Source organism: Urtica dioica, chromosome 8 (genome assembly GCF_054948205.1).
Source record: "Urtica dioica subsp. dioica isolate 48M chromosome 8, U.dioica_male_clone48M_v1_H2, whole genome shotgun sequence".
In the NCBI taxonomy this organism is placed as follows: Eukaryota; Viridiplantae; Streptophyta; class Magnoliopsida; order Rosales; family Urticaceae; genus Urtica; species Urtica dioica.
In genome coordinates, this window is record NC_142763.1 from 21117018 (window position 1) to 21141894 (window position 24877).

The window sequence follows — 24877 nt, forward strand, 5'->3', positions numbered from 1 at the left end:
AGTAGCTACAATTTTTTTTTTTTTTTGACAAACTTTCTGCAGAACAATTTGATGGATATAGGTATATAGTATGGTCTATGGTGTTGTGCACTTGTAGTAGAGAATCAAATACCGAGTACGAAATTGAATTGATTCACAGTATTTTATTGTATGCGTGATCTGTTTTACATTTATATACGTATATATGCATTGATTTTTTAATGTCAACAATGCTTTCCTTGAAGTAGCTACAATTTTTTTTTTTTTTTGACAAACTTTCTGCAGAACAATTTGATGGATATAGGTATATAGTATGGTCTATGGTGTTGTGCACTTGTAGTAGAGAATCAAATACCGAGTACGAAATTGAATTGATTCACAGTATTTTATTGTATGCGTGATCTGTTTTACATTTATATAAGTATATATGCATTTATTTTTTTATGTCAACAATGCTGGTTTAACGAAAATTATGCAGAACTTTAATAAAACCATAATGTATAAAAATTTATAGAGTTATATTTTTTTATTGGCAACAATTTAACCAAAAATAGTCGCATGGCTGTAGATACTTAAAGACACGTAATTGCTGAAATTAGTTAAATAAAATAGGGGAACACACTCTCAACACATTAATTTAGCACTTCCTCATCATAAAATATTTATGTACCAAAAATATCGAATATACAAAATATCAAAGCAGCTTACAAATACTTTTATAAATGCAAATAATACATATTTATGTCACAAAACCCTCTACTGAGATTCGATTTTTTTTCTTTAATCAATACCGATACTTATATGTACTCGGTATTAGTTGTTCCTGAGATCAATTAATGTCTTAGAGGCCATTATGTCTATTCGCGCAAGTCCTTTAGCAAAAGAGAGCAGTAATTGCCTCACTATATCTTTGCTTGGTTTTCTCTCTAACAACCCAAAAAGTCCCAAGACATCTGACAGCAATTCTTTGAGCGTCTAAATGAGCATGTTTTGCCTGCAGTTTAGACAGCATAAAAAAAATGTTGGCACTTTCAAATCATGAGCATAAAAGTTTTCTTTGAGCCACTTTTCATATAACTTATATCCTCGGGACAAAAAAATTGGAAAGTAACCATACATAAAGGAAATGCTAAATCGTAGTTACTGTATCAAAATCAAATTTTTATATTTAGAAAATCTAAATCAGATTCAATTTAGATTCCACCAGACGTATGGGAAACCACCAGTATGTATCCACTTCTTTGATAATTGTGTGATCTTGTTTATTTTACAAGTTTATGTTGTGCATACATGTACATTTTTCTCTCAACCATTAAATCCTCTGCCAATCAAAATTCAGGTAATGTTGTTTTGCTCCAGAGTTGTTGGGTCTTGTTTGGGTGTTGGGCTCTTGTACTGTAACTTTTACCTTTTCCTTTAAATACAAAAAAAAAAGAAAAAGAAAAAAGAAAAAAAAAATCACGAAATGTCAAAATTTGGTTAAGCATCTTGAAAAAAATAAAATTTGGTTGGATTGGACATTGGGCATTGTATACGGAATCGATTTTGCCATTGTGCAGATCACTGTTAATTCTGTGCTACCATGCATATTACAATAGTATTGGATCAACTGATATAGGTTTTCTGTAGCAGGTTTAAACGTCCAATGCACTTGTCATCGCCGTGGCATTGCAGGATTGTCAACACCAGTTTTACTTCTGAATCTTACTTCCGCACATGAACAAAATGGCTGAAGAAGGTTAGCCATTATATTTTCTAACGTCTTCTTTTTTTACGGTGCACTTTTATCACAATTGTCAGTCTTTTACTATGCTTACATGACCTTGGTGTCTGTTCATTCTTGGTATGTTGGTGTCCTTTTTAGGACCGGAAGATTCTATATCATCGGCTACAATATTAGCTTCATATCGCGACTCCACTCGGTCGAGAAAATATAAAAAGGTCTGTTTATGGTTTTTCTTTCTAAACTACTCTCTTCAACGGTTCCAAAATGCGCATCATATAGTATAAATGTCTTCTACAGTCAGAAATCATTTAGTTGTGTTAAATTAGCTACCTCTTACAATGACGCTCATCAAAATAATTGCTTTCGTATCTTTTCTGTACCGGAAACTCCGGTCCTCTGAACCTCCATCAATCGTATCGAAATGTATGAGTAAGCGTAATCTTGGCTTACAGAATCCTGTACATCGGCCCTTCAATTTAAGTATGTCTTTATTATTTTACATTTGTCATCTTTTTAATATTTCAATTTATATTAGTTGCTTTTTGAAGCACTGACTGTATAATGCATTATCTTTTCCCTATACTTAATAAGCAGGTAATGACGACGCATCCACATCCGACGCTATTGGTGATTCCATTTCTTCAGACATGATGTTAAGTACCTATGTAGGTTTGACCACTACCCGACCTTTGGAAACGTATTACCACAAAACACATTTACTGAGTTTTGTCCTTTCTGTTTTCACCTTTAAATTAGATTACTCTAAATAATAACCCAATTTCGTGTTTTGTCTATTTTTTTTTTCCATTTTGGTGTAATTTTAGATTGTGAATGTTTTCCAACATAACTACATGATTTTTTCCATGATGCCGCTTGAGTTATTAAAGCTTTGCCTAATATGAGTTCAGCTGTCTATTATAATTTTTTGAGTTGTTTTAGTTTAACATAAGAGATTGAAATACCCTCATTGAATTTGAGTTTTTGGGCTATTTATATACAATAGTTTTTTTAAAAATTCATTTGCTTGTGTTACTAAGTATTCCAGGAAGCCTAATGAATTAATTTTAAAGGTCATTTTAGCTATCATGTCTTCTTAGGGCTATTCTGATCTGGAGAAAGCTGCAATCAATAGGAAAAAACCCCATTTCTCGAAAGGAAGAACTTGAAATTCTTTTTCATTTCCCCAGCCTTTTTTTTACCATTAGCAAGAACTTGTTTCAGTTGCGGATCATAAGGAATTCGAACAACTGTCTATGTTTTATTTTCTTATTACATTAATAACTTCATGTTTCTTTACAGCAAACTCTTCCTCTCCTATCAACCACACAGTCACACCCAAATGGTAAATAAATGCTTTTCTATATTCAGCTTATACCATATTTCCTTTACGCTACACGCTTTTACAACTTGTGTTCATTTTATGCTGCTTACTTTTACTATCATGTTGGTACAACAAGTTGTAGTTATCCCTGCCTAATAACGTAATAAATACGTACTGCAGGAGCACGGACTTCTACTGACACCACTTCTGAATCTGTTCCTTCAGAAACGGTACTGAGTACTTTTCTGGCGTTGAAGAATAAGAACTCTTCCATAAAGGTACAAGAATATGTACATCAATTATTTATAAATACAGTATTTATTTTCATGGCGATTCCATCATAAAGAAACATGTTTTCGGGAAAACCTTCCTTTCTCTTGAGAATACTAGGATTTGGAAAAAAATACTTCCCAGTACGCAGGTAGAAACATAGTTTTTTTTTTCCCCCGTTTTCTATCGTAAATTGTTAGTAACTGATTACATATCCAAGCAAATGTTTTGTAGATATTATTAGTAACTGTCAAGAAATGAAAAATCAAATACAAACTAAATGGTTGGGGACGTGCTATTTTAATCCTTGTTTTAACTTACACTTCTGCCACGTTACTTGTTAATATTGTCAAATTTCAGGAAAAAAATGTTTTCCCAATAGAAATAGCTTAGACAAAAAATTAAAATGTTAATTGATCGGGGATCAATTATATTTTTAGAATAGTATATAGGTTACCAACACTTGCTCTTGCATTGTTTTTACATTATGTATTTTTCAGGCAAATAAGAAATTAACGACGACATGCGAACGGTCTAAGGTCCCCTACATGTCTGCACGCCAATTATTCTTTGCGCAAGAGCTTCCGGATATAGAGAGTAAGTCAATATGAAATCCAAATCTCTTTCACGCTTTTGCTGTTCTGATTTTGTTTTCACACTTGTTCGATACAGCTGTCGCCACCACCCTTTTCCCCTCTTCCTCTCTCTCACCCGCTCCCTCTCCTTCGTCCTCTCTTCCTCTCTCCCGCGCGAGCGCCGACCCCGACTGCGCGCGCGCCTCTGCCGACTGCGCGACCAGCGACCGGGCGCCGCCATCTCTCCCTCTCGCCTGTTGTCTCTCTGTCCTCGCGCTCACTCGACGCGCGCTTCCGAGTCCTCTGCGCGACTTGACATGACTCTTTCTCCTCCGCCGAGTCCGCCTCTGCCAAGCCGCTTCCGGTCGCTGACCTCTGCTCTGTCCTCGCTGGCAACGACGCTTCCGAAGAATCTCGGCCGCCCGATTCCTCTGTCTTCGTCATCAGCTTCCAGACTTTTAGGTTTGTAAATTAGGGGTTTTTTAATTGTTTTCTAAGGTTTGAAATTGTCATCTGATTTGGGGATTCCGAAATCGTGGTTGTTTGGATTGATTTAGTTGGTGATTCATGGTTTTTGGTTGATTGAGATTTTAGGCTGACTTATTGATTGAGTTTCAATTAGATTGATTGATCTCATTATGATTTCAAGAGTGTGGATTGTTAATGGTGAAGTCCTACATCTTGGCATTGTGTAGAGTTCTTGTTTTGCTTAATTTCGGCTCGGCAGATCAAGTGGCGATCCAGCTGATGCGAAGACTTTTAGTTCAAGTTTCCGGAGCAGCTCCCTTGGAGAAGGATCTTGTAAAGAAGTTTAAGCGATGCCTGATCATCTCAAGGTATCTCTCCTATATTTTTTTTTATACACATGTACCGTTGCAAGTCTTTTGTTTCACTGCTGAAATACAAGCTAATGATACGAAAGCAGGGAAACCCATCCATCCCAGAGAACAAGTTATTCAAATAAGTGCACTAAGAAACCAACGTAAAGAGATGGGGATATATGTGAATTTATAGGAGATACAAGATAACTTACGTATGCATAAATATGAATTAGCTTACAGTCACTAATATGGGATATGTTAGCTTACAGTCACCAACGTATGTTACCATATTTCAGCTACTGCATCTTTTTTTCATGTTCAAGTTATCTTTCAACGTGAGATGTTAGCTTACAGTCATTTATATATATCTCATTAAGCTCTATATCGGATTTACAAAGCTAATATGGGCTTTGTAGGATCATAACATACGTTTGATATTTTCCTCTGAATATTCCGAAAATAAAGAAAGATGAATTTGTATAATGATACGGAAAGAGTACACGAAGTGAAACCATACAATTTGAATAAGAAAGTGGTTTCACGTCAGCAGGAAGCGAAAGACAGCTGGCATGTTTTAGAAGTTATCTTGTAAAGGGTGTAAATAATGACTTTTGTAGAGTTCTTCTCTGGTATCCAGTTGTGTTTCAGCTTGTAGTTAAGTTGCAATGGAACAAACATATTTGTTCAAATCTGTAGCCTTTACTGGCTATATATGTTTGGGTTGTTGCTATTATCGGTGTAAATGTCAATATTTCTCTACCGATGTTCGCCAGGTTCATTACAGAAATGCAAAAAGCTTTACGTTGTTCACTTGTCGGAGAGAGAGTACTCGCAGTTCCGTTGTTTGAGCTCTACGACAACGTCCAGGTACAGAGGTTATGGGATTAGGTTGTGAAAGTTTAGTTCATACTTCATATTATGATTTTGTTTTCTGTATGTTTAATGCTTCATAGAGAAGAAAAGGGACTCACCCTTTATATTATAAGGGAAACATAGCATGTCACAAATAAGAGGCTCCTACTGAGATGGGAAATTCCGGGCATATAATATATTTCCTACTTATCATTTTGTTTATGGTGTTGTAGTTTCCTGAAATCATTGACCAAGGGTCCACAAACAGGAAGAAGTGAGGCTGTCACAGCATGACTGATGTAGAGCGTAATATAGGAAAGAGAGATAATCGCAAATTGCAATATTGACTTCTTTTTACTATTTCATAAAATCTACCAAATTACATCAATGGAGAATAATACTTATAGAGTTGAAAAGGGCGTAAAAAAGGAAATAAACCATAATCAATGCACCAAATTCTAAAATTGAAATGAAATAAAACTGATCACAATTGATGCTCATAATTCGTCCGGAGTGGAGAAAATTTGTCCTCGAATTTGTAAGGGTGTGTTTTTTTTCTTATGGACATTGAGAGGTTCACAAAGACTGATCTTCTCGGCCTTCACACGGGCGGTTTGTCGGGAGGCTTCTTGTTAGGAATCAACATGGAATCCACCTCGATTTTCTTTGTGTCCTCATCGATCCACGCTGAAATTTTAAGCCTGTTTCTAAGTTCTTATTTTCTTCATTAATTATCATTTTATTTCTTAATTATCTTTTACATTTTTCATTAATTTTTATTTGGTGAAAAAATTCTTCTATTTTTCTATTTTATTCTGTTCAAAATCAGCTCAGTTCTTATTTTCTTCTTTTCTTTTTAAATATTAACTATTTCGAAATAAACTATCGTTATTTTGAACAAAAGAAAGTGAAATAATTGTGAATGATGTTTTTCATTTTTCAAATATTATGTGAATGATTTTGAGGGCATTTTTGTTATTTCGAAAAACAGAGTTATGGAGTCTTCAATTTTAAAAGAGATAATTAAACAATAAACTTAGAATATTTATTATTTGATAGAAACCTCAGATACATGGATTAAAATTGCTCAGATAGATATGCTATTTTCCGGCAAAGAATGATTACGATTGTTTTTTTAATTTATTCCGAAAAAATGTGTTGAATTTGGAGCTTTTAATAAACACTTAAAAATCTCTGTTGTGTCAGTTTTAATCCGGTGATTAAAAGCTGATTAGTTGTTAGTCAATCGCTCCTAATTACACAGGAATGCATTAAATAGAAACCAATAATTTAGCTATTCCTCAAAAATTTGCATAGCAATAGCAAGTCTATATAATACATTCAAACCAAGCCATTAAAACTAGTGATCAAACAAGCTCAACCTTACAAAGACGTCAATGACATTCTCTGCTTCCGTTCCTCTTTTGTACTCGCATTATATTATTATTATTTATAACTAGTTTCAGTTGAGCCAATTTGATCACCCATTAAAGCCTGTCTTTTTTCACACACAGCTTATTTATTGCGCGACTCAGTAAAGCTAAAGATCGGGACACCATTTCCGGAAAGGAGATCTTGGTGGATCGATCGTCAATCCTTAAAAACGACCTCTTTCGAGATGGAATAGTGGAAAGTGAAGTTGTGGGGAATCCACTCGATGCCCTTGGAACCTTTCTTGTGGACGAATTTGCTTCGAGAATCGAGCATCAAATTATCGACCATATCGGCCAGATAAGCAGTTGTCAACCCGAGTCCTTTGCGAAAGACTCCACGATCTTCGGGAGAAGAATCTTTTGCTCTTTCTGCGCGAACAAGCTCGACCGGATGAACACATCTCTTGCTTTTTCCATCTCCTCGAACAACCTTTTCCGAGTAAATACACGAACCTGAAATAAAAGTCAATACTTACTAGACGTGGTGCCCAAAAAATAAAATTGTCCAAACTCCACATCAGATTGGATCACCAGCTTTTATTTGAAAAGGCACGTCCGGTTTGGTTTCAAGTAATGGAAACCGCAGTCCAAACGAAATCGTATCAGAAATTTTTTATTATTTTCAATTTGCAAGGATTTAAAACTTGTTAATTAAAGATGAATCCGTGCTTATTTTAAGACTTGGTAGCATGGATGAAATTTATACGCCGCTTCATTTACTTGGAGTTTCGAAATTTGAAAAAAAGAAAAATTTAAACGTATCCAAAACGATAGTCTGGTTAAGATATCTTAACAAGTAAAAATTTATTTTTATTTTTTCTCAGGCACAATTCAGTCTCAATTTCAAACGATCTGGTCTAGTCCGGTTAAGATAATTAGCAATTAAAGACCCCTACTATGAAGATTACTAGGCCAACAAGTAAAGAAGAAATATCAGGTGTACCGCGGGATCGGATTTGCTTCCCAAGCAAATCGAGAAGTGTAGAAGAGGCTCGATTCTTTGGATGGCAAAAGGTCTCCAAGCATCTCCAATTTTGAACCTGCTCTTTAACGAAAAAAGCATCCTCAACCACTGCTGATAAACAACAACAAAAAAAGGTAAGGCAAAAAAGCAATGATCAAACAGTTTCAATGATATTAATAAAATGAGAATCGGTTTTAATTGTCCCGGTCGAGGTAATCGACACCCTAGGATGGAATTCTGAATCGTATCGACGCTTATGGTATGACTCCCAAAGTTAAACGCGACCTAATTTACACACATTCGAAAGATCATACCGAGGATAATTCAGAGGCTTAAATTAGATTAAAAAACACCAGGTTATACCAGAGGAACTTAGGTGATAATGTTGTATATCAAAGTGACGGCGACAGAAGAAAGAAAGTACGAATGAGTGAAATGCTATAGCTTCCATGCATTTCAAATCATCTGTGCTTTCTCTCTTCTGTCATCGTCTATAAACATATAGACCACCATGTTTCCTCTAATTAACAAAAACATAAATATAATAAATATGTATGTATATAAAAACATGCTGGCAGCTTCACTTTCTCAATTGTAAACATTAACAATCGGAACATATATGATATATACATATATTTATATATTACAAGTGCGGGACTCTTATGTGCGTGTGGGCATGAAATAATCGATTAGGTGGGCTTTATATTTATAGACGAAGATGACGCTGAGAAAGAGAAAGGAGAGAGAGGGGGAGAAGAAATATTAATACAATATTTATGGCTATTAAAAATGCTTCGCACGTCGGTTAGTCGGTACAACGATAACTGTCCAAACATTGACGACAAGAGAGAGAGAGAGAGAGAGAGAGAGAGATGGGTTGGGAGTCTTGGGACTTGGAACTCTTTGCTTTGGGGTGGTGGTGTATTTATAGTGGAGGAAAAAAAAGAGGGTATATTAATTGAGCCGTTGATTAATTCAAAAAGCACATATTTTACGATGTATTTATATTATTATTGGAGAAGAAATATTAATACAATATTTATGGCTATTAAAAATGCTTTGCACGTCGGTACAACGACAACTGTCCAAACATTGACGACAAGAGAATGAGAGAGAGAGAGAGAGAGAGCTGTACTATTCATAAATTAATAACACAATAAAAAAATAAAAATAGCAGCAGGGCTTCGTAGCACAAACAATAAATTTGTGCATGTTTACTCGAATTTCGAGGAAGAAGACGCTGAGAAAGAGAAAGGAGAGAGAGGAGGAGAGAGCAATAAATTTGGCCCACCTAACTTTCTTACCGATTAAATTGTATGAGTAAAAAAAAAATGACTTATCGCTTTACATCTAATTAGAAAGGAATGGTACCAAAATAAAGGTAAAAGTCACCACGCACGTTTTAAACTTGTTGGGGGGTTCTAGTATGCTTTACGCCTTTACCTCTCTTTTGTCTCTTCTCATGTGGCTTGTCTATCATTTATCTGATTTAATTAGATTTAATTATGATAGTAATAACCAACCAGATGCATTCCCCCTTTTAAAGAAAAAAGAAAAAACAAAAAAAAGAGTTGCATAATGATAATGTTAATAATAAAAACCAATCTGAGCCGACAGTATAGACATCTGTAATATATATAATAGTTCTTTTTTTTCTTCGTTAAAACTGTAATATATTATTATTGGAGAAGAAATATTAATACAATATTTATGGCTATTAAAAATGCTTTGCACGTCGGTACAACGATAACTGTCCAAACATTGACGACGATCTAATGAACTTGAGCATATTTTTTATTTTATTTTGCTTATTAATAAACTAGGTGGACATTTTGCTTGCTTAGCTTTTCATTAACACCGTTTTGTTGTTGTTTTTTTTGTTTTTGTTTTTTTTTATTATTTGTAGGGAATTACATTAAATTATATTAATGAGAAATGTTGATATAAAAAAGCTTGAAGTTCATACGAACGTGATAAATGGTAAATAAATAAAAAAACATATCATGAGGTAAAATCATCGTAACAAAATAACTCTTCGAATAGTTAATAAAAAAATTTCGATTGAAAAACATAGTGAGCTAAATTTATATAAAAATAAATCTCAATATGTCCGAATTTCAAAAAATAGATTTGATGATGGATAAAACTTTGGATTAGAATTCCAGAGAAGAGCATAATCAGAATATTAAATATTAACTATAAAGTAAACAAATATAATAAAATAAATAAAACTATCTGAACATAACTTTACGAGTAATAAATCATTTTTCAATGGAATAACAAAGCTAATAGGTATTTAGTTGCAATTAAATCTAAGTAACTATTGATCTAAAAATAATATTGATGATGAATAAAAAATCCATGTAATCATCCAAGAGTACGAATTCACAATTTAGAAGAAAAAAATGAAATTTACAGAATTGGTATACAAAGTGATGAAAATGATTATTTAGGATGTCAATAATTAAAAATATTTAATTTAAATTTTGTAAATAATTTGACTAAAAGTTAAATACACATATTTTAAATATTTTTCTCTTTAAATAATTTAGTATTCATTTATAATAAAATAAATTTGATAAATTATAAAGATAAAATTATTAATTTTACATTATTAGTGAGATTGTATATAAGTCACGCTCTCAGGCAAGGAAGGAAGGGTGCAATATGCACCCCTTTTAAGCACGCAATTGATGATAATTCTCATTTAAGTTAACAATTAATTAAATAACTGTTAAGCCGTTTTTTGGTTTTAACATTTGAGTACACGTGGTGGGCCTGGAATAGTCACGTGCCTAGTATTGGATCGGCCCAAATTACTTTCCGAGAGTCCAAAGGGCTCAAGGAAGTTCGGGACAAAGCCCAAAGCGTCCAAGAGCTTCAGAGGATCTTAGAATCGCAAAGAGGGAAATAATGCTTTGCTTTCTTCTTCGTCGGGAATGCGTTCTTCGTCTTTGATTCCTGGCCTGGAGGTTGAGCCTACCTGGAGGTCGAACCTGCCTGGAGGTCGAGCTCGCCTGGAAGTCGAGCCTGGCCTGGAGGTCGACCCTGGCTGGAGGTCGAGCCTGCCTGGAGGTTGAGCTCGTCTGGGGGGTCGAGCTCGCCTGGAGGTCGAGCCTGGCCTGGAGGTCGACCCTGGTTGGAGGTCGAGCTCGCCTGGAGGTCGAGCTCGCCTGAAGGTCGAGCTCGCCTGGAGGTCGAGACTGGCCTGGAGGTCGACCCTGGCTGGAGGTCGAGTCTGGCCTGGAGGTCGACCCTGGCTGGAGGTCGAGCTCGCCTGGATGTCGAGCCTGGCCTGGGGGGTTGAGCTCGCCTGGGGCGTCGAGCTCGCCTGGAGGCCGAGCCTGGCCTGGAGGTCGACCCTGGCTGGAGGTCGAGCATGCCTGGAGGTTGAGCTCGCCTGGGGGGTCGAGCTCGCCTGGAGGTCGAGCTCGCCTGGAGGTCGACCCTGGCTGGAGGTCGGGCCTGCCTGGAGGTTGAGCTTGCCTGGGGGGTCGAGCTCGCCTGGAGGTCGACCCTGGCTGGAGGTCGAGCCTGCCTGGGGGTTGAGCTCGCCTGGGGGGTCGAGCTCGCCTGGAGGTCGACCCTGGCTGGAGGTCGAGCCTGCCTGGGGGTTGAGCTCGCCTGGGGGGTCGAGCTCGCCTGGAGGTCGACCCTGGCTGGAGGTCGGGCCTGCCTGGAGGTTGAGCTCGCCTGGGCTGTATGTGTATAATATCTTTATTATCTTTTTAGGAAAGGTGACTAATCCGGTTATAACTTTTGAAAAATACATGCACAAGTACCCACACATTTGCAAGTTGCGTAGGTTTCTTTTTAGGCATAGACTTATATATGTATTTTGATGTACTATTGGTAGCCAGTTTTTATATCATCATTACTCCGTGTATAGGTATATGCCCATTATCCTATTTATCATTTATTATTATTATTATTATTATTTCCTATACTCTGTGCATAGATTGGTTTACTCATTTGTTTTTTTTTTACTTTAACACCTACCCCATGCTCTCTTTCTTTAAAAACTGAGATGTATCCGGGGATTGAGCTGCCATCACAGGAGCGTAGCAGAGTTGAGATCAGCAAATCTCCTTGGATTTTCTGGCTTCCTTCTTGAGGTTGGTTTCTTCTTTGGTGATTATATATATTCTTTACTTCTCACTTTGCCATTTCTTTCTTTTTCACTCCGTCTCTCGACCCTCTTGTCCCCTTCCTTGAATCTTTCTGGCTTTTCTTCCAAAATACTATGATGACTCTTAATAATCTGATCAATGGTGGGCCTAATTCGCCCCGTGGTCCCAACGACCTAGTGGTCCCACCCGATTGTTCTAGAGCTTTTGACACTTTCGATTTTGGTGAGTCGTGGGTGTTTGATGACTTTCCATGCGCTTTTGGCGAAGGTATGGGTTCCACAAATTCGCCTAATGGTTTCGGTGATGGCGACCTCGATGCCTTTCTTGATGTGGTCCTCGGACGGAGGCCGGTTCCGCGTGTGTCGGGTCTGTGTTTCGATGGGAGAGGTAATGTCGTTCGATCAGCGGCCCATGGCGAGTCGTCTCGTTCCCCGCTGGCCGTGAGAGGCTGCGAGGTAGGTCCAGCGAATGAAGATGGTGTCACACCGGGTGTTCTCCGGAGTTTGGAAAGTGATACTCCCTTGACTTCGACGCCGCTTTTCTTCACAAACGGGTCCCCGTCGCTGCCGGCGGACTTCGGAGCATCAAGGGGTGGGTTTCTTACGGCGTCGATGGGCGGCGAGGTCGGTCTGGACCGAGGCTCTGTCATCGGCGGGCCTTCGTTGACATCAGGGGAGGGCAACGTAGACGTTCTTCCGAATGCCTGCTCGTCGTTTGCCGCAGAGGGCGTAGAGGCTCCAGCAAGCGAGCATCGTTGTAGCTCCCCAAAAAACGGGAAGAAGATGTCGTTGTTGCTCGAGGCGTTTGGTCATTTGGTCGGAGGTGAGACTTCGGCACGTCACATCCCAGGACGCGACGACGAAGGCCTCGGTGCCAACTCCTCGGCGAGCGGCAAGGTGAGTTTTCCATCTCTTGGGGTTGATATTGATGATGATGGTGATAAGGTTGTTATGGCAGAATGCTCTGAGGGAGAGGTCGAGTCTTATCGGTGCAACTCGTTTATAGTTGAGCCCCCAAAACGGCCGCGGTCTTGGTCGAGGCGGTCAAGATGCGGGGATTTTGCTGGCCTCGATGCCGTTAGCTTGACAACGGAAGATAGAGTTAGGTTCCTCCGTGAGAAGTACGAGATCCCGCCGGAAATCTCCATCATTGTTCCCTCCGTCGATGATTATTCCGACCAGCCACCCGAGGGATATACAACCGTCTACATGGAGAGTCTTAAGCATGGGTTGAAGCTCCCTCCACACCCCTTCATATGCAATTTGCTCGAGAGGATCAAGCTGCCACCCGGTCAACTAAATCCAAGGAGCTATTGGGTCATCGTGGCTTGTTATATCATGTGGTTCCGGGAAAAGCACCGTGAAATGACGGTGTGTGAATTTCTAAGTTTGTGTGCTGTGATTCCGAATTACAGAACGAAAGGGTCGTTCTTTCTTCGTAACAATACGTCAAAAAAAATACTCGACAAACTACCCGGCACGGGGCGTGAGTGGGTCGATGAGTTCTTTTACACGCACGTCGACTATTTTGGAAACATTCCCCTTGGTTTTCGTACATCGGCTGATTGCCCAAAACCCCCTGATTAGCGATCCGAGGTTGCTTCTTTTCTTGAAGGGATACCTCTTAGTGATCGCGAGGCTAACTTGTTTCTTGACGACAAGCTGTGGGAAGAGGTTGGGTGGTTCCCTTACCGTTCGGCCGAAGAGGTTTCATTGCTGTTTTCGCGCTCTTTTCCATCCTCGGCAGAGTCTGGTGGTATAGTAATAGGGTTTTTATTTTTATTTTTTATTATTGCTATCACAATTTGGTTCCCATATGTATACATATCTCCATATTTGACAAGAGAAAAAACTCTAATTCTCTCGACGATCCCTCGCAGGTATGGCGGCTTATGGGGCCCGAGGTGTTACAGGGCCGGGACTCTCTGCGGGGCGGTCGTTGCCGGTTCCTCTTCTTGGTTCGGAGGCGTCGCTCCCTTCGCAGCCCTCAAGGGTAGGCTTATCTCCTCGCGCTACTACAGCATCTATGTCAACCATAAAAGTAGCGATTACTAGTTCAAAAAGAGCGCGAGATGAGGCTCCGTTAGTGGCTTCCTCGCGTGCCAATTTTGGGAAGAAGTTTAAAGCTCCTCTTCGCTCGTCGTCCGACATAGTTGTCAGGTTCTCGGTCGCTGACTCCTTTGGCCCGTAAAGGCATTAGTGGTATCGAGTCCACTCATGCATCGGAGGTGACTAAATTGGATCGGATGACCGCGATTGCCCTTGCTGAGTTGCTGACTCGCGAGGCCCGACAGGTTTTCCTCCACGTGCATGGCCCAATATTTTCTTTGTTCACCATCTTTTCACCTCTTTTATATACCTATTTTTTTTTTGTAGTGCTATCTGGCTTCTGTTGCAACTAAGCGAAATGTTCGCGAGTTGGTGAGGAAATTAGGACACGAGACCGAGGCCCGTCGTCTGGCACAGGTGGATGCCGATGGTCGCGCGGAGGCCCTCGAGGCTGAGATTACAGGGCTCAGGAAAGGTGCTGTGGATGATGCTATGAAGATATGTGAGCAAAGAGCCGAGCTTCAGCGTTTGCGTATCGAACTGGGGACAATTCAGGCGGAGCGGGCTAGTTCGGCTATCGACTGGGCACACCGCGACTTGGTTGCATACTGGAGTGGATCGGGAAAGGAAAATCCTCCGGAGGGAGCGGAGAGACTCTCCGCCTTAGATGATAGTGACTCGTCTCTTTCCCCCTTTTTTTGTGATGGACTAACGGCCTTATCGCCCCTTTTTGTATGTGAATTCGGGCAAACTTCCATTCGTCAGTATTTTTCTTTTTGATGGCGCGGTCGGTTGTGCGTCTCTCAAGACCCGTTGTGTTTTTTGCGGGCCCCGATTTCGGGTATAACTCTGACGAATGGGCATTTTCCCTTTTTTGCGTAGTTTCTGTGTTTGTATGCTTTTGGGAAAACTGTCATTTGTTGGTTTTTTCCTTTTGGTGGCGCAGCTTGTTTGAGCGTCCTTCTAGTCCGCTCGTCTAGTCGAGCTCGTCACCAGCTAGTCGAGCTCGTCACCTCGTCTAGTCGAGCTCGTCACGTTGTCCAGTCGAGCTCGTCTCTCGTCTAGTCGAGCTTGTCTCCTCGTCTAGTCGAGCTCGGCACCAGCTAGTCGAGCTCGTCACCTCGCCTAGTCGAGTTCGTCACGTTGTCTAGTCGAGCTTGTCTCCTCGTCTAGTCGAGCTCGTCACGTTGTCTAGTCGAGCTCGTCTCTCGTCTAGTCGAGCTTGTCTCCTCGTCTAGTCGAGCTCGTCACGTTTTCTAGTCGAGCTTGTCTCCTCGTCTAGTCGAGCTCGTCACACAGTCCGTGACGAGCCGGAATGACTTCGACACTTCGTCCAAACGTCTTTTTCGTGTTTGTCGTATGGAAATGCTTTGAGCTTGTGCGGGGCTCCTGCTGCCTTTTCCCTTCTTGCGCCTTGAGCAGGCTTCGAGGTGGGTCGGGTTCTCGATGGCGCGAGTTCCCTTATCTTGGGCTTCACAAGATTCTTTGAGGTGTGTTCGGAGTTTCAATGTTGCGAAATCTCATTTCTCGGATCCCGTGGACACTTTGAGGTCGGTCGGGGACTTGATGGCGCAAGTCCCCTCATCTCGGGTCGTACGGGATTTTTTTTAGATGTGTTCGGAGTTTCAACGTTGTGAAACCCCATTTCTCGGATCCGTAGACGCTTTGAGGTTGGTCGGGGACTTGATGGCGCAAGTCCCCTCATCTTGGGTCGCACGGAGTTCTTTGCGATACGTTCGGGGTTTCAACGTTGCGAAACCCCATTTCTCGGACTCCGTGGACGCTTTGAGGTCGGTCGGGGACTTGATGGCGCAAGTCCCCTCATCTCGGGTCGCACGGAGTTCTTTGCGATACGTTCGGGGTTTTAACGTTGCGAACCCCCATTTCTCGGACTCCGTGGACGCTTTGAGGTCGGTCGGGGACTTGGTGGCGCAAGCCCCCTCATCTCGGGTCGTACGAGATTTTTTTTAGATGTGTTCGGAGTTTCGACGTTGCGAAACCCCATTTCTCGGATCCGTAGACGCTTTGAGGTTGGTCGGGGACTTGATGGCGCAAGTCCCTTCATCTCAGGTCGCACGGAGTTCTTTGCGATACGTTCGGGGTTTCAACGTTGCGAAACCCCATTTCTCGGACTCCGTGGACGCTTTGAGGTTGGTCGGGGACTTGATGGCGCAAGTCCCCTCATCTCGGGTCGCACGGAGTTCTTTGCGATACGTTCGGGGTTTCAACGTTGCGAAACCCCATTTCTCGGACTCCGTGGACGCTTTGAGTTCGGTCGGGGACTTGATGGTGCAAGTCCCCTCATCTCGGGTCGCACGGAGTTCTTTGCGATATGCTCGGGGTTTCAACGTTGCGAAACCCCATATCTCGGACTCCGTGGACGCTTTGAGGTGCGTTTGGGGCTCGATGTCGCGGTTGCTATGTCTGTATTCCTGCATTTTCACATGTATGCATATATTTTTTTTTTGTTGCGTTTTCCGTGGTGCTTGGTGTTTGTCTTACTCTATTAACCCCCCAGTTTTTATGCAATTTTGTTTAAATTGTATGAAAAGTTAGGAGCTAAAGATTGCAAACTGAACGCGAATTTCGACTTCATTCATTAATTGGGCGAATGGCCTGCTTTTGAAAAATTCAAAGTTCATTGGGGCCGGTGGTCGCTTTTGGAAAACTAAAAATTTGAAAGGACTTGATTTGTTGTTCAGGTTTCGTCGCTTGCTAACCTTCAGGTGCCTTGGCGCCACGGCCTATTGGTAGTATTGGCGGAGATGCTCCGCGTTCCACGGGTGTCTAATTTCCTTGCCGTCCATCTCGTCGAGATGGTAAGTTCCGTCGTGTATCACCTTTCGAATTCGGTAAGGCCCTTCCCTGTTCGGCCCGAGTACCCCTGCTCCGTGAACCTGGGTGTTTTGGAACACCCTCCTCAGGACGAGGCTTCCTTCGGCGCAACGGCGGATTTTGACCCTTGTGTTGTAATGCTTCTCAACGATCCTCTTCTGCGCGGCCATGCCGGCGAACGCTTCAGCTCTCCTTTCTTCGATCATGTCGAGCTCCATTCGGAGGGCTTCGTTGTTGCTGTCTTCGTCGAAGGTCTCTGTTCGGAATGACGGCGCTCCAATCTCAACGGGGATGACGGCTTCAACCCCGTAAGTGAGGGAGAAAGGCGTTTCGCCTGTGGTGGTCCGCGTGGTTGTCCGGTAAGCCCAAAGGACAAGGGGGAGCTCGTCGGCCCATGCGCCTTTCTTTTCTTCCAGCTTCTTCTTCAAAGTCTCCTTGATCGTCTTGTTCACGGCCTCAACTTGGCCGTTTGCCTGTGGGTGGCGTGGTGAGGAGAAGGTCTTGCTGATCTTCAATTGCTCGCATATCCTTCGGACCATCGCGTTGTCGAACTGGCTGCCATTGTCGGTGACGATCGAGGCGGGGATGCCGTGGCGGCATATGATCGATTTCCACATAAAGCTTGTAGTGTTTGCTTCGGTTTGTGGCAAGAGGCTCCGCCTCCACCCATTTCGTGAAGTAGTCGATGGCGACTATCGCCCAGACTCGCTGGCCGGACGCCATCGGGAGCTTGCCTATGAGGTCCACCCCCACTTCGCGAATGGACGTGCCACGAGGATCGGGCACAATGGGGCCGGGGCCTGTCTCGGAATATGCGAGAATCTTTGGCACTTGTCGCATTTTTGCGCCCAACTGAACGCGTCTTTCTTCATCGTTGGCCAGAAGTAGCCTTGCTTGAGCGCCTTCAAGGTCAGGGACTGACCTGCGGAGTGATTCCCGCAAATTCCTTCATGGATTTCCCTCAAGACGTAGTCGGCTTCGGCGTCGTCCAGGCATCGGAGGAGTGGCTGCGAATACCATCTCTTATAGAGTGTGGATCCTCGCCAGACATATTTGTGTGCGTGATACTTCACCTTCTTAGCTTCAGCCTGGTCGGTGGGGAGGACGCCATCGCGGAGGTATTTGATGATCGGTGTCATCCAGTTCGGTTGGGGCTCTTCTTCGATCAGGTTCACTTCTTCCTTGGTGATGGACGGGAGCTTCAAGGTCTCGACAGGTACCTTGCCTAACTCCTCGCTGTCGCAGCCAGATGCCATCCTAGCCAAGGCGTCGGCCTCAGCGTTCGAACCCCTGGGGACCTGCACGATCTCGTACCAGGAGATTGCCTCTAGTCGGAGCTTGGTTTCCTCCAGGTACGCCGCCATGTTCTCCTCCTTCGCCTGGTATTCTCCCTTGACTTGGTTGACGATGAGGAGCGAGTCGTAGTGGATCTTAAGGTTTTCGGCCCCGAGCTTCCTGGCTATGTCGAGTCCGGCTAGGAGGGCTTTGTATTCGGCCTCGTTGTTCGAGGCTTTGAATTGGAAGTGGATGGAGTACTTGAGCTTTTCTCCGTCCGAGTTGACGAAGACGATTCATGCCCCTGACGCGCGGACATTGGATGCTCCGTCCACGTGCAGGTTCCAGACCGGCCCATCGGGAGCGGCCTTCCTTTTCTTTTTCGGATCCTTGTCCCCCGCGGTTTCTTCTTCTCGCTTGTCTTCCTCGTCTTTGCATAGATTCACATCGTAAGTGAATTCGGCGATGAAGTCGGCGACGGCCTGTCCCTTAATCGCGATCCTTGGCTGGAACTCCACCCCGTATTCTCCTAGCTCCTGGGACCAGACGGCCATTCTCGTTGAGGTGCCCTTCTGCAGAGCTTTCTTGACTGGGTACCCGGTCCTCACTATGACTTGGTGTGCTTGGAAATATGGTCGAAGCTTTCTTGCAGACATCGTCAGAGCAAGGGAGAGCTTCTTTATCTCCGGGTATCGTGTCTCAGCGTCCAGGAGCGCCTTGCTTACATAATACACGGGCCATTGTATCTTCTCTTCTTCTCGGACGAGGACAGCGCTGACCGCCCTCGTCGACACAGAGAGGTACAGGTAGAGGGCATCGCCGTCCTTGGGCTTCGCTAGGAGCGGTGGCGTGGCGAAGTATGTCTTCAAGTCCTGGAATGCGGTTTCGCACTCGTTGGTCCACTTAAAGTCGGCTCCTCCTTTGATGGCTTGGAAGAAAGGCTGACATCGGTCGGTGGCCTTGGAGACGAACCGACTTAGCGTAGCCACGCGTCCAGTGAGGCTTTGGACTTCCTTCGCCTTGGTTGGGGACCTCATGTCCAGGAGTGCCTGTATTTTTTCGGGGTTGGCTTCGATGCCTCGCTGGTTGACGATAAATCCCAGGAATTTCCCTGACTCTACACCGAACGCGCACTTGTTCGGGTTCAACTTCATCTTGTACTTTCGGAGAAGGGCGAAGGTCTCCTCCAGGTCTTTGACGTGGTCAGGCGCCTCGAGGCTTTTGACGAGCATGTCGTCGACATAGACCTCCATCGTCTTCCCGATTTGCTTGGCGAACTTTTGGTTTACCAAGCGCTGATAAGTGGCTCCGGCGTTCTTCAGCCCGAACGGCATCACCTGGTAACAGAATAGGCCTCGATCGGTGGTGAAAGTGGTCTTCAACTCGTCCGGTCCGTACATTCTGATCTGATTGTATCCTGAGTAGGCGTCCATGAAACTCAAGAGTTCGTCCTGTCCAAATGTGACTGGGAGGCTTATGGAACCTTCTGTGTAAACGCACTCTCCTGCAAACCCGAAGAGCGGGGTCTTGACTGGGGTTGGACGAACTTCTCCAAGGTCCATCCGGTCGAGGGCAGTTTTGAATAGGATGTCGGCTGAGCTCCCGTTGTCAATGAGAATCTTCTTCACCATATTGTTTGCTACTTGCGTCTTGACAACGATGGCGTCGTTGTGCGGGTGCATCACCTGGCGGGCCTCTGCCTCAGTGAAGTGGATTGTTTCGTATGGCGTAATCGGGCATGTGCTCTGGGTGAGGTTGATATGGTGGGAGGGACCCTCTCCGTTCGCCGCTCGCGCATATTTCCTTCGTTTGTGCGCGGTATCTCCCATTTATGGCCCCCCAAAGATAGTGGTTACCAAGTTGAGTGGGGCGTTGGCCACGTTACCTCGGGTGTTGTTGTTGTTGCTTCCACCCGCGACAACTTCTTTCCCACGTTTCTGCCGCCTGTCGTTTTGGGGAACCTGTCTCCTCGGTGCGGGGTTCGGATTGGCGACCATGGCCATCACGAACTCCTTCAGCTCGCCATTTTGGATGTGACTTTCGATCTGCCTCCTGAGCTCGAAGCATTCGACGGTGAGGTGACCGTGGTCTTTGTGGAAACGGCAGTACTTGTTCTTGTTGCGTTCTGATGGGTCCTTCGCCATGGGTCGGGGCTCGGTGAACATGTCCCCGTGCAAGGCCAGAATTCGATCCGGCGTAGCTTTGAGTGGCGTGAAGTCGGCGTTCCTCTGGAACTTCTCGACTAGTAGGGGTCTCTGTCTTGACGAGGGTCGGACGTTCGAAGCCGCGGCGCTGGCGCCCCGGCTCTTCTTTCTTCGTTGTTCGTCGTCGACCTCGTCCTCGTCCCTGCGCCGGTTTCCCCTCTCGCGGATCCTCCGACTCTCGTAGTACTCCTCGACGGAGATGTGCTGGGTAGCTTGGGAGATGAGCTCCGTCATCGTGGCGGGTCGCTGCTTCACCAGCGACGTCAGGAGGTCGCCAGCCCGTAGGCCGTCGATGAAGGCGTAGACAGCGTCGCCGTCCTCGTAATTGTCCACCTTGTTGGACTCCTCGATGAACCGGTTGAGGTAGTGTTGGAGCGTCTCGGAGCCGCCCTGTTTGATCGTCAGGAGGTATGATTTTTCCTTTCTCCGGACCCGTGAGGCGGAGAAGCGAGTGAGGAACCTCTCCTGGAGGTCTTCGAACGATTGCACGGACCCTCGCACGAGCCTTTGGAACCACTCGAACGCGGTACCGGTGAGGGTGAGACAAAATGCCTGGCACATCGTTGACGGGGATTGTCCCGCCATCCTCATGTTGGTCTGGTACTGGTGGATGTGGTAAAGAGGGTCTGTGCTTCCGTCATAGAGCGGCATGGTGGGCGGACGGAAGCTCCCCCCGGTGTCGTTAGCGAGCACGTGTGCCGCGAATGGCGAAGCCACGCCCTCGATCATGCTTCTCACCAAGGGGGTTCTTGTATGTGCTGCCTGCAACTCTCGGATTTCCTCTCTCAACACGTGGAACATGTTAGTTACTTCATTATTTCCGGCATGTATGGTGGTAGGCGCAAATCTAGTGGTACGTTCTCTTTCATTCGATGCTTGATCGATCAGAGTGATATGTGCTGCTGGCGGCGTTGCCGTAATTGGAGGGGCGACTTCTTGTGGTTCGCCTGTTTCGGGGACGGCTTGGCGCCCCGGGATCTCCCATCGAGCGTTGAGGTGACGTCGTAGATCCACGTTGGGCACTAAGCGTCCTGGCGACCCCGTACGTCGCGGCCCAATCTATCGAGAGCAGACCTTCGTGATTCGGCTCCGGTTCCTACGACGGAGCGGGCGGCCTGGGGGATACTGACGCGTTGTGGGTCGGTGCCTAAGTTCTGCGGTCCATGTTGATCTAGCCCCCGAGCGGTTCTTCGTTCTGCCTGGTGGTGGCGGTCGATGTCTCGAATACTTGGGTCAGGGTCGTCGTCTTGTCTGCCTTCGATGTTCGCATTTAGTGTTTGCCCTTGTTCGCGCCTTTCACCCCCAGAGTTAGCGTTTTGCGGGCGTCCTTCTCTTGCATGGGCGTGTAAAGTCATGACCCTCTCCTCTCGATCTCTAGCGAACTCGCTTGCTAGCAGGAAAAGACTGTTCTCGAGGCGCTCCATGCGACTGTCTCGTTTGACGAAGACAGTGTCGAGGGCGGGATTTCTAACGCCGGTGGTATTTGGGTGTGGCAGAGGCGCGGTGCCTGCTGCCGCGACGACGCTTGGTGGCGAGGTTTCTTGACCGTGCCTAGCCTGAGTTCGGGCCCGTGTGTGAAGTGCTACGCTCTCCGCCTGTTGAGGGGCGTTGCTCCCAGAAGCGGCGACGCGGTTGGACATTTTGCAGGAGATTTTTGCCGGAGGAATCTTCCGGTTATGATGATTTGGCGGATTAGTCCTCCGGTCTTGAGACTTTCTGTGGAGGATTCTTCTGGTTTTGAAAAGAGAAGGTCTACCAGGGAGGCTTGTGATGGTCCCGTGAAGGGAGGTGGATTTGCCGATGGAGAACTCGTGGTTGTTTTCGAGTCCCACTCCTTCTAGCGCCAAAATGTTAAACCGTTTTTTGGTTTTAACATTTGAGGACACGTGGTGGGCCTGCAATAGTCACGTGCCTAGTATTGGATCGGCCCAAATTACTTTCCGAGAGTCCAAAGGGCTCAAGGAAGTTCGGGACAAAGCCCAAAGCGTCCAAGAGCTTCAGAGGATCTTAGAATCGCAAAGAGGGAAATAATGCGTTGCCTTCTTCTTCGTCGGGAATGCGTTCTTCGTCTTTGATTCCTGGCCTGGAGGTTGAGCCTGCCTGGAGGTCGAACCTGCCTGGAGGTCGAGCTCGCCTGGAAGTCGATCCTGGCCTGGAGGTCGACCTTGGCTGGAGGTCGAGCCTGCCTGGAGGTTGAGCTCGCATGGGGGGTCGAGCTCGCCTGGAGGTCGAGCCTGGCCTGGAGGTCGACCCTGGCTGGAGGTCGAGCTCGCCTGGAGGTCGAGCTCACCTGGAGGTCGAGTCTGGCCTGTAGGTCGACCCTGGCTGGAGGTCGAGTCTGGCCTGGAGGTCGACCCTGGCTGGAGGTCGAGCTCGCCTGGAGGTCGAGCCTGGCCTGGGGGTTGAGCTCGTCTGGGGGGTTGAGCTCGCCTGGAGGCCGAGCCTGGCCTGGAGGTCGAGCCTGGCTGGAGGTCGAGCCTGCCTGGAGGTTGAGCTCGCCTGGGGGGTCGAGCTCGCCTGGAGGTCGACCCTGGCTGGAGGTCGGGCCTGCCTGGAGGTTGAGCTCGCCTGGGGGGTCGAGCTCTCCTGGAGGTCGACCCTGGCTGGAGGTCGAGCCTGCCTGGGGGTTGAGCTCGCCTGGGGGGTCGAGCTCGCCTAGAGGTCGACCCTGGCTGGAGGTCGGGCCTGCCTGGAGGTTGAGCTCGCCTGGGGGGTCGAGCTCGCCTGGAGGTCGAACCTGGCTGGAGGTCGATCCTGGGGGTGTGACCGTGCTCTTCGTGAGCTGCCTACGCACCCGCTTTGTGGGATCAGGTCATGACGTAGTTCAGGGCGAGTGTGTTTGCTATGTGAATGGATTCTTGGATTTTTGTTTTTTTTTCCTCCCGCCGAGAGGTGGCTCTCGGTTTTTGTTTATGATCCGGGATAATTTTGAAGTTGGGAGAGTACTTGGCTGAGAGAATTCTGGAGTTGAGAGAATTTTGAGTTCAAAGGATTCTCTATTCCTTTTGATTTGTGTGAGTGAGCTATTTATAGGGAAAACATGCCGCTTGTTGAAAATTCGCTTGTCGCTTGTCTCTTGTTGAAAATTCGCTTGTCGCTTGTTGAAAATTCGTTTGTCGCTTGTTGAAAATTCGCTTGTCGCTTGTTTTTAGTCATGCGTAATTTTAGCATTTGACTAAATTGTCCTTCTATATTGTAACGTCGTTTTTGCAATTGAGGCGTCGTTTTTACCATAAGAAAAGGACGGCATAACAATAACTATACCATAAAAATTTGGAGATATGACAAAACTTAAATTTACATATGACTTTATATCTGAAGAGAGCCCTTAAATTAATTTATTAGTACATAGAAATTTTTACCGATTAAATTGTATGAGTGATAAAAAAAATGAAGGTAAAAGTCACCACGCACGTTTTAAACTTGGGGGTTCTAGCATGCTTTACCTCTCTTTTGTCTCTTCTCATGTGGCATGTCTGTCATTTATCTGATTTAATTAGATTTAATTATGATAGTAATAAGTTAATAACCAACCAGATGCATTCCCCCTTTTAAAAAAAAATAAAAAAAAGAGTTGCATAATGATAATGTTAATAATAAAAACCAATCTGAGCCGACAGTATAGACATCTGTAATATATATAATAGTTCTTTTTTTTTCTTCGTTAAAACTGTAAGAGTATATTATTATTGGAGAAGAAATATTAATACAATATTTATGGCTATTAAAAATGCTTTGCACGTCGGTAGTGTACAACGATAACTGTCCAAACAGACGATGATCTGTGGAGAGAGAGAGAGATAGATATGAGAGGTGCAGATAGATATAGGTAGAAAGGAAACAGCTATAGATGTAAAATAGGTAGCTGGGGATCAATATATATGTATCATTAAGAGAGATCAGCTTAAAAGACAAATTAATACCACAATAAAAAAATAAAAATAGCAGCATTGTTTGAGTTGGTCTCATATGGACTAGCTAGCAATAGCATTAGCATAGTAGGACTGTGCTACGACAGTAATGTTGGAAACTGTTTCAATGAGTTGGAAATGAATGCAAACACAAACTGCAAATAGGATGGCAACGGGTACGAGTAAAGTCGGGTACACCGATTTCGTTACTCGTACCCGCTATAATTTATATACGTTCCTGTTTAATTTTATTTATTTATTTTAGGAAAACAAAATAATTTTGGATTGGGTCTTCATGACAAAGTCTTGAGAGGCATATTATGTCTCTAATCTCTCTATGCATGCATTACTCAAATATTATATATATTAAATGTTGGTTATGTAAATATCATAAAATTTATTATTATTATATTCATAAGCTAATATTTTTTTTAAATAGCATAACACTATTTTTTTTTCACTTACCCGCAACTACGCGAGGGTTAAATAACTTTATATAAATCGAAAGCTGTTGTTTTTATTAATAGCGTTTC